Below are 11063 nucleotides of genomic sequence, written 5' to 3'. Positions count from 1 at the left end.
TACTTTCTCAAAAGCTTTGTTTTTCATTTTGAAGTTTTATTGATATATATTCACATACCTTACAATCCATCCAAAGTATACAATTAATGGTTTACAATATCATCAGATACTTGTGCATTGATCACCAGAATTGATTTTAGAGTATTTTCATTATTCAAAAAATCCACAACAGAACATCCTATAGCCCTAAACTCCCCTTTTAATTGACACGTAGCATTGGTGTGGTATATTTGTTTCTGTTGATGAAAGAATATTAATATATTACTGCTAAATAATAGTAACATGTATTTATATGTAAAATGTTTGTAATAGATGCATTTTTCCCATTTACTGAATATTATTAACTCCTTTTTATAGTGTTGTACATTTGTTCTAGTTCATGGAAGAATATTTTAATATATGTACTGTTAATCAGTCATCTACTACAGAATTTACTGTTATACAGTTCAATGTTTCACCCTCTAGCTTTACTTCTAGTCACATACATGACTCTAAAATTCCCCTTTCAACCACCATCACAGCATAATTTAGTACTGCTAATTATATTCAACATAATGTGCTACCATTACCTCTATCCATTACCAAATATTTAAATTCAACCTAGTTAAAACATCTGCACACATTAAGCATCTGTTCCCCCTTCTCAATCCTCATTCTATCTCCTGGTAACCTATAGTCTAGGTTTTTAACTCTATGAGTTTGCTTATTATATTCCATTCAAATTAGTGAGGTCATACAATATTTGTCTTTTTATATCTGACTTATTTCACTCAATGTAATGTTCTCAGGGTTCATCCATGTTGTTGCATGCTTCAGGACGCTGTTCCTTCTAACTTGAGAATAGTGTTCCCTAGAATGTATAAACCATGTTTTGTTTATGCATTCATTTATTGATGGGCACTTGGGCAGCTTCCATCTTCTGGCAATAGTGTATAATGCTGCCATGAGCATCAATGTGTAAACGTCTGTTCACATCCCTGCTTTCAGTTCTTCTGAATATATACCTAGCAGCAGGATTGCTAAAAGGCATTTCTATTCTTAGCTTCCTGAGGAACAACCAAATCATCCTCCACAGTAACTATACCATTCTACATTCCCATGAACAGTGGATAAGTGTTCCTGTGTCTTCACATCCTCTCAAACACCTGTTGCTTTCTGTTTGGTTATTAGTGGTCATACTAGTAAGTGTGAAATGATATCTCATTGTAGTTTAGATTAGGATTTCCCTTATAGCTGGTGATGTTGAGCATCTTTTCATGTGCTTTTTAGTCATTTGTACTTTCTCATTGGAAAAAAAGTCTATTCTTCCCTTTTACCCATTTTTTAATTGGGTTGTTTGTCTTTTTTGCAGTTGAGTTGTAGGATTTCTTTATATGTTCTGGTTATAAACCCTAACTGGATATGTGGTTTCCAAATAATTTCTCCTGTTGAGTAGGCTACATTTTCCCCTTTTTGACAAAGTCCTTTGTGCACAAAATATTCAATTTTAGGAGGTCCTATTTTTTCTATATTTTCTTTCATTGCTTATGCTTTGGGTGTCAAGTTTAAGAAACCTCCACTTATCACAAGATCTTGAAGATGTTTCTGTACATTTTTTTCTAGGAGTTTTATAGTCTTGTCACTTATATTTAATTCTTTGACTCATTTTAAATTAAATTTTATATAAGGTGTGAGAGAGGGGTCCTCTTTTATTCTTTTGCATGTGGGTATCCTATTCTCCCAGAACAATTTACTGAAGAGACTGTTCTGTCCCAGTTGAGTGGACTTGGCAGCCTTGTCGAAAATCAATTGGCTATAAATGTTTTGTTCTATTTCTGAACTCTCAAATTTGTTCCATCCATCAATAAGTCTATCTTTATGCCAGTACTGTGCTGCAGCTTTGTAATATGCTTTAAAGTCAGGAAATGTGAGTCTTTCAACTCCATTTTTCTTTTCAAAGATGTTTTTGGCTATTTGGGGCCCCTTACCCTTCCAAGTAAATTTGATGATTGACTTTTTCACTTCTTCAAAGTAGACCACAGTAGATTGGGATTGCATTGAATCCATAAATCAATTTGGGTAAAATTGACATCTTAACTATATTTAATCTTCCAATCCATGAACACAGAATTTCCTTCCAATTATTTAGGTGTTCTTTGATTTCTTTTAGCAATGTTTTATAGTATTCTGAATACAGTTCTTTTACATCCTTGGTTAAATTTATTCCTAGATATTTTCTTCTTTTACTTGCTACTGAAAATGGAAAATTTTTTCATGATTTCCTTCTAGATTGCTCATTTCTATTGTATAGAATCACTACTCATTTTTACATTTATCTTGTATCCCACCTATTTGCTGAACTCATTTATTAGCTCTAGTAGATTTGTCATAGGTTTTTTGGGACTTTCTAAATATAGGCTCACACCATCTGCAAATAGTGAAAAATTTACTTCTTTACCTATTTGGATGCACTTTGTTTCTTTCTTTTTGCCCAACAGTTCCAGCTAGAAGTTCTAGAATGATGTTAAATAGAGTGATGACAGTGGACATCTTGTCCTGTTCCAGATATTACCAGGAAAGCTCTTAGCCTTTCACCATTGAGTATGATGTTAGCAGTGGGTATATAATATGTGTCCTTTATCATGTTGAGGAAGTTTCCTTCTATTCCTGTCTTTCAAAATGTTTTTATTAAGAAAGGATGCTGGATTTTGCCATATGCTTTTTCTGCATCGATCGATATGAAGGTGTGGTTTTCTTCCCTTCAATATGTTAATATATTTGAAAATTTTTTTAAATTTTTGAGGACCCATTTTGTGAGAAATTATTTTTCATATTGCTACTATTTTTTGTATTGATTTTGGGAACTGCCTCATATACTTATTGAATATTGAGATTTTCTCTCTAATTACTTGCATTTTAATAAGCCATCAGCATTTTTTTTTGTTATGGAAGCGAAGTTGCCTCTCCTTTTTTCACTTTTTCAGAATAGGTATATCTATTGCCTGTCCTGTCATTGTATGTTGTGTGTATGAGTAGGGAAGGTAATTTTCTCTTTAGTTTGTGTTAGAGCAGAGTCATTCAGGAATCCCCACAATGCAGTGAGTCATGGTTTAAGTATAGAGTTTAAGGTTTATTAGAGGGAGAAAGCAGGTGGGAACCATTAGAAAAGAAAAAGGAAGAAAATGGCTCTGGCTCTCTATCTGAGAGCAGCATTTTTTAAAGGAAAAACCCATGTTGGGATGGGAGGGTGTCATGGGAGAAGGATGCCTGCTGAGTGCATCCTGTGCCTTGATTGGGTGAGTGCCTATCAATTTCTAGGCTAATAGGTTGTTAGGATTCTGGCACATTATTCTTCTTAGAAAAGCAGCTGTGTTATCTATACAGTGAGAGCAGGCCTTTGTGGTTCTTCATCTTATGAAAATATCTGACCTTGTCTTTACCCACATTTTGGGGTTGGGTGCCACTGTGGCTGGAACAGCTTTGAACAGCCTTCATTATTTAGTTTATGGGGCACATGTTTTCTGTGAGACAAGCAGCAGGGGCTCTGGATCAGACATTCCTTCTATATGTTAGACTCTTTTTTCTAGGGTCTGACAGTTTTCAGGTTTTCAGATAATAAAAATGATACTTCCAAAGCTTTACAAGAAGCACTATATCTGAGAAGCCCCATCTGCCTCTAGACCTGATTTATATTATTAGATCTAACCCTCTAGCTTGGTAAGCCTGATTTCAAAATACTATCATATATTTTGTGTTTTGGGTAGTTAGGGATAGGGAGATGTTGAAGAAAGCATGAGTGTATTTTGCACATAGATTTTTGTGTCCCAAAGGTGGCCTATAGTAGATTGTATTTTCTAAAAATGTCTGCCACTATATCTTACATTCCCAACTTTTCTTGAAACTTAACCCTCTCCCAAAAGACATTCTATGGCCCATACACTTAAATCCAGACAGGACTTTGTGACTGCCTCAACCATTAAAATATGACAGAAATGAAGTTCTACAATTTCTCAGGATTTCCCATAAATATATGTGCATCTCTACTTGTTTTCTTGGTAATATTTATTTTTGGATATTCCAGACAGCATATAAGCATACTGACTTCTTTTGTGCTGTCATACTGTAAGGAAGCAAAAACTCTCCACATAGAGAGACTAAGTGGGGAGAAAGACAGAGAGAGAGAGAGAGTTAGCTAGACAGATAGATAGAGAGAGAGAGATATGTCCAGGCAGATCCCAAATGCTTCAGAACCCCAATGTTTAAGGCCAACTACCATCTGACCACATGGGAAACTCTGAACTGGAGCCGCACAAATGAGCTCATTCTGGGTTCCTGACTCACAGAAGCCATGAGGGATAAAATTATTGCAAGCCAGTAAACACTGAGGTGATTATTATGGAAGAAGAATATTTGATCCTGGAAACCATCCATGAATAGCTCACATACGGCTATCATTTTTGCCATTGTTTATTTTATTGGAACTTGTTAGATTTTATTTGCTAATATTTTTATTAGTATTTTTTAATTTTATTAATGATTGAGTAATGGCAAAAATTTCTCAAAAAATGTTCTAGCATAGTTCAGAACCAATGTTTGCTAACTTCATAAAATAACTTGGTTATTTTATGTTGGTTCCTTTGATATTCAAAATACTTTGAATACTCATAGAATATGCATTTATGCATAGCTATAGAACCACTTTGGTCTTTATTTTAATTGATTGTTATGATTGAATAAATTTATTTTATGATTATATTAAATGTATTTATCTCACCCATTTTCATCTTTATTTTGAGTCAGTACTGGTAAATAAAATACTTTATCTTATGTTTCAAAATGTACTTGTAGCAACTATTTCTTAATACTCTTTTTTAAAATAAAGTCTCTGTTTATCTTCTCTTACATCCTCTTTTCCCACTCAGTATATTTTTGGTCTTACTTCATTTGCTTAATGACACTTGCATGGGATTGTATTGTCTGAGAACAATTACTGGAGTTTGTTGAGTTTCTGTAATGCATCTTGTTTCTTTTTTCACTAAATCCATCACTCACCATTATTATTCCTTTTCATTTCTGAATTCATCCCAAATTGTAAAAAGTATAAAAACACAGAAAATATTGAGTGTCTCAGATCCAGTATGGGAATAGAATCAGCTCTGTGGTTTACAACATCTCTCTTTCTTTTGTGAGGCTATTTTATTTCTAGCACATTTGATTCCCTTGGATTAATAAATTGGGAACTTGAGACTGACCCAAGATCATCTTCAAGTTTAATGATTGACTGAAAGTTCTCACAGAACTCAGAAAAGTCATTTGTATTTACAATTCACTACAGTGAAAGAATAGAGATTAAAATAGGCAAAGGGAGAAGGTGCATAAGACAGAGTCCAGGAAGTAGGTGTCCTCTTCCCATGAAGTCATGCAGGCAGGACCTATGTGTCCCAGAAACAATCTGTGACAATATCCAATGACTATTGCCAGAAAAGCAACCCCACACCCTGTTGTCCAAAGTCCTTATTGGGGGTAAATTGCATATGAATGGAGCACCCTGTGGCTGAGCTTAATCAGTTTCCAGTCCTTCAGACACTAAAGTGATACAGCATAGCCCAAAGTATTCACCATAAATTGCATTGTTAGCATAAACTATGTGGTTTTGCCCAAGACTCCAGGTATACAAAAGCACATTCATCAGGTAGAATTTTCTAAATGCTTAGAGATTTTCTCACAGAGCTGGTTAAAGATGAGTTCTTTCATTAGAACATGCAGGTTTGAAACATTCCAAGACCACTGAGTTAACTCTTTATTTCACAACTAGCAAATCAACAAAATCTTAACCTGGATGTGAAGTTATTTAGTTCAAATCTTCCAATCAGTTTCCCAAACTCATCACCTAAAATCTGGATACTACCTACCTAGTCTATAAATTTCACTGATATCCCCTGTCTTGGCTTCTGGGAACCATTATCTATATGTGTGTGTGTGTGTGTGTGTGTGTGTGTGTGTGTGTGTGTGTGTGTGTATGACTATATGGACAGGTAGACTATATATATATTAGGATGAAACCAGCAAATTTCATCCCCTACAATAGGGCATTGGAACAAAATTGGATTTATGTTTTAGTGAATTAGGTCTTGTTGTCTCCTGTTCCTAATATATATACACTAGAGATGACTATTCTACCTAAGTTAGTGCTTCTCAGTGGGTAAATGGCATAACACGTACATTTATAGACAGTGCTAGCCACAAATATCATGGACATTTATTCACTAGATCTCAGTGTTCTTCCAAATGGAGCTCTACAAAAAGTGGAAACTTTCATTGTTTGGGCCAATACTCTTAATAATTTAATTGTACCAAAGATTCTCTGATGAAGCACAGGTGTGTCACAGAAAGTACAAAAATGTAAATCTCATTCTGTTACATGATATTTAAAGTAAAGTGTGAGGGAAGCAAGGAAGCATGAAAGTCCTTCAATGGACTAACACTTCAGAAAAAAAGACATATATTCAATAAACACATCCAACACACAAGAAAAACCAAGAGATTAAAAGATGATGATTTTTACCACAATAGATAATGCAGGAATCCAAAATGTGGCTATTCTCTAACTATCTTAACAAACTTGCATATTTCTAAACCAAGATACTAATCTGTAAAACAAGGGGACATAATTACCAATCATATAATGGTGTTGATGTGTTACCCAACATAGCAAATTTAAAGAGCTTTTCACAGTTCTTACCACAAACTAGTATGGCTATTATGGATTGACACTGTTGATTATGATGTGAGAATAAAGATATGTGTATTGTACTATAATGCTAATAATAATTGCATGACCCATAATGTATTCATAGTCTGGAATTTTATCCCTTTAATCAGAGATACATTGATCATTCCTAGTGCTCACTGCATTTCAGAGATTGCCATGCCACCTTCCAGTGTTAGCAGATAGGTGCATCTGACTCATTTCTCCAGCAAAATTTGAGCAGAAATGACAGGTGGGGATACAAAGAACTGGTGTGCAGTTTCTGTGTTCTCCATCCCTGTGTGGCAGACCCTGTACTAAGAAAATTCACCTTCTCCTGCTCCAAGTGATGTTATAAGTTTTGTAACAGTTAAATCTCTAACTCCCTTTCTTTCCAAATGTAACTCAGGGCTTTTTATAACATATCTACTTCATCTTTGCATATGGTGACACTCCTTGATGTGAAAATGTATATTTGAGAAGTCTCTTTTCAAATGCAATCATCAGTATCTGAAAATTCTGTATCTGTGAATTCACCTATTTGAAGAAATTTATTTGTAACCCCCAAGTCAACTTGTGTGGTTCTTTCAAGGACGTGTGCAACATGGCAAAAATATTGAGTTGAGGTTGAATAAAGCAACTCTCTGCCTTCTGTTTCAACTTCTTACTATAAACATGTGTACTTTTCATGATGTATTTAGTGCTATGTTTCTCATATGTTGCTGCTTTTTGTTAATGATTTCACTCTGTAACATGGTCTTCTAGCATAGTGCAGATGTGCTATCCAGTGTCCCTGATCACAGGAAGGCTATGATGTGCTTTATGGAGAAAATATTTGTATTAGATAAGCTTCATTGAGGCAAGAGTTAAGCTTCATTGAGGCAAGAGTTGTAGTGTTGTTTGCTGTGAATTCAATGTTAATGAATCAAAAATGTATTTTAAATGAGAAATTTTCAAACAGAAACACGCATGAATCAAGGTTTTGTATTGATTGGTTGTTGGAAATGTGAGTAGAAAACTTGCCAGAAAGTAATCTTTTAATAAACCTGACACTAGTGGTTCATTATTCACTGCTTAGTGTTCCCAGTGACTTTCTAGAATATAACTACTAGAAATAATGACATTAGACACTGTATATTACATTTTTTACTGTTGACACTTTTTTTTTAAATGTGTACCTGGAACATTTAAAAATATTTACTAAAATTTTGTTTACTTTTGAGCCCAAGAGTCTTTCTCCACTGTGGATGCTAAAATCACTTTGGAAAGTTGTGGAGAGAGCTAAACTGTGTAATATCCATATTTGGAAAGGAATTCATGAAACTGATTTGTTTCAATCAGAGATAATTACTCACTTGGCTCCAGGTTGGTGTGTGTTCCCATTATTTCTTCTGACTTGAAAATATTTTTAGTAAATGCTTTACCTCATATTTTAAGGTGACTGGGTTCTTATTTTTTCAACAAGCAGAAGTCTCTGTCAAGGACAACCAAAGCACAAATCACCTCTGATGAATCTCATTGGCAAATATTGTGAGCTTGAATGTACATTTGTTGTATTAAGCCACCAAGAATTGAGGGTTACATCACTGCAGTATAACCTACCAAATACTAAGTGATACACTTGAATACAGAATAAAACTTCCAGATATATGACATTAACATTTTAAAATAGTAAATGGCATTATTTTTGACTCCTTGTTGGATTTAATGGATAAATGGACAGGCACATGATAAGTGTGAATAGAAAATGCATACATTATCTTAATCAATCTTGGATATAATGTGTAATATATATAAGCAAATAAAAGTATTCCTAAACCACTTGGAATTTTGACTAACAAAATTTGGGTTTCCTTATAAGAATAATTTATCTGTATGTTTAGGAGAGCACAGTAAAGTGTTTCTGATCCCCTCATACATGACCCCTCTCTTTTCACAGATAAATTTCAGTAATTTTTCACTTTTTTAAATGCAATTTTATTGAGTTATATTCACATACTGAGTAATATTTTTATACTCCTCAAATTAAAATATATATTCATAATTATTTTGTGAATGAATAAAAGATTGAATGTTTTCATTTATCCTATAATATAAATTAAGGAATTTCAAAGGTCATTGACAGAATATTCATTCTAGGTTTATCAATATTTAAAGAATAGGCTAATATAGAAGATAAATTTTAACCTAAAATATTTATACAGATAATATTTTATGCTTTTTAAAACTTTAATTTTAATGAGAGAAATTAGTGTATCAAAAATGTTTGATTGTAGCTTGCTTATTCATAACACCAAGTCAAGAGACAAGGGCCAATTAAAATCACCCAAAAACCTCAAGTAGGAAAGATTATGATAAATTATATATTTCAATTAACTTATTTCTTGAGCTTACACCAATTATATATAAATGACCCGAATCAATAAAATAAACCCAATCAATAACCTCAATTTATTGGTGAAAACATGAGTTTCAACTAATTACTTTGGGTGAGCCACAGTTTCTTATGAATGTCCTGAATATGATATTCTTTACATGATTTTCCTTAGGGCATGGTTTATTTGATCATTTCTAAGACTGTAAGTTATTGGGTTCAAGAGAGGGGGAACTATGGAATAGAACACAGAAAGGAACATGTCCTTGATGGTTGCAGAAATTACAGAGGGCTTCAAGTAGATGCAAAAGCCTGAATTGAGGAACACTGAGACCACAAGGATGTGGGGAACACAGGTGGAAAAGGCTTTTGCTCTGACAGCTCCACTTGGAAACTTGAGCACGGTAGAAAATATGTGAATCCAAAACCAGAGAATGAAGATAAAGCAGCCACCACCAATTCCTAGACCAGAGGCAAGAATTAGGACCTCATTGCCAAAGGTGTCAGAGCAGGAAAGCCTCAGCAGGGATATCACAGAAGAACTGATGGACCACATTGGACTGACAGAAGGGCAGCCAAAAAGTATTTCCTGTGTGAAATCCTAAGCAGACCAATCCACTGATTATGGAGGCCAGCATCATCTGGACACAAACCTGAGGGTTCATGATCACAGGGTAATGGAGGGGCTGACAGATGGCAACGTAGTGATCCTGAGCCATAATAGTCAGAAGCATCAGTTCCACATACACAAAGAAAACTACTAGAAAGACCTGAGCTACATATCCTGCCTTTGAAATGGTGCTTCTGAGAAGCAGAGAATTGCATGAATTAGGGACAGTTACAGAAATGTAGCACACATCCGAGATGGATAGATTCCTGAGGAAGAAGTACATGGGAGTGTGAAGCCTCCTGTCAAGGGTTGTGACAATAATAATGAGAACATTCCCAATGATAGTGCGCAAATATATCAGAGAGAATGATACTGTATGCAGAATCGGTACTTCCCATACATCAGAATATCCCATGAGGAAGAACTCTCATCATAGTAGAATTGGGCATCTCTGGGAAATAAATAAAGCTTGTACCTGGGAAACAAGGAGAGAAGCCCTGAAGAAGTAAAGAATCAAATTACAGGAGGATGGATCTAAACTGCTTTACTGTTCACCCTTCCTTAAATTTAATCCATAACAATGGTACTAATATTTTGGAAGGAAAAATTATATGGTACTACATTAGCCTCCATAAAATTCTTATTCCTTCTGTAGGAGTGAAGTACAAATTACAGTCTAATTGCTCATAACAAGCTGTTTCCATGGGGGTGTGCAATTTTCTCAAAATAAATAAATAAGTAAATAAATAAGTAGAGATTGTCTAGTTAAAATCTTAAGGATATTTGAAGATAATGTTGAACCCTAGATAATTGGACTAAAATCTTTAGGATTTTTCCTATTCTTTCATTTTTATTTTGGGTGTACATAAATATTGGAAAAAATAATCTCCTTTCTAAAACTAGTCTTTTATGGACAAATACATAAAAAGTATCTTAATTTACCTTGTGCCACTATGACATGTTGTTGAAATTATATGTAGTTTTATTCACTCCAATATCTGAAACAGATCCCATCCTCTTTACCTCTTTACCTCATTTACACCACACTGAATTTGCTCCACATTTCTTCCATTGAATTCTTATTCTTTAAGTTATTTTTCTAGTCATCTATCTCTCATTCTATCAACACAGCCAAGAATTCTGCTTCCTCTATCTCTACAAACTTCTTGAATGTGCTAATAATGCTCCCAGATCCTCCTTAGGTTTCAAACTTTTCAAAATTTTCAAAGGTTTGGCTCCACTTGTTGAAAAACAAAACAAAACAAAATTAGATCACAATTATTGCACTTGTAAGTTTTTGCAGAATTAATTTAGCTTCTCTTTTTTTCCTCTTAAATTAGAAATTTTGCTCT

General features: G+C 34.2%; 1 pseudogene; it reads right to left on the bottom strand.

The window, feature by feature from the left end:
• Window positions 1-3157: 3157 nt before the first annotated feature.
• On the bottom strand, window positions 3158-10160 carry LOC119505774 (annotated as a pseudogene).
• Window positions 10161-11063: the final 903 nt, after the last annotated feature.

Source organism: Choloepus didactylus, chromosome 10 (assembly GCF_015220235.1).
Source record: "Choloepus didactylus isolate mChoDid1 chromosome 10, mChoDid1.pri, whole genome shotgun sequence".
In the NCBI taxonomy this organism is placed as follows: Eukaryota; Metazoa; Chordata; class Mammalia; order Pilosa; family Megalonychidae; genus Choloepus; species Choloepus didactylus.
Note: the sequence above shows the minus strand (reverse complement) of the source record. Positions and strands in the feature narration are given on the sequence as shown.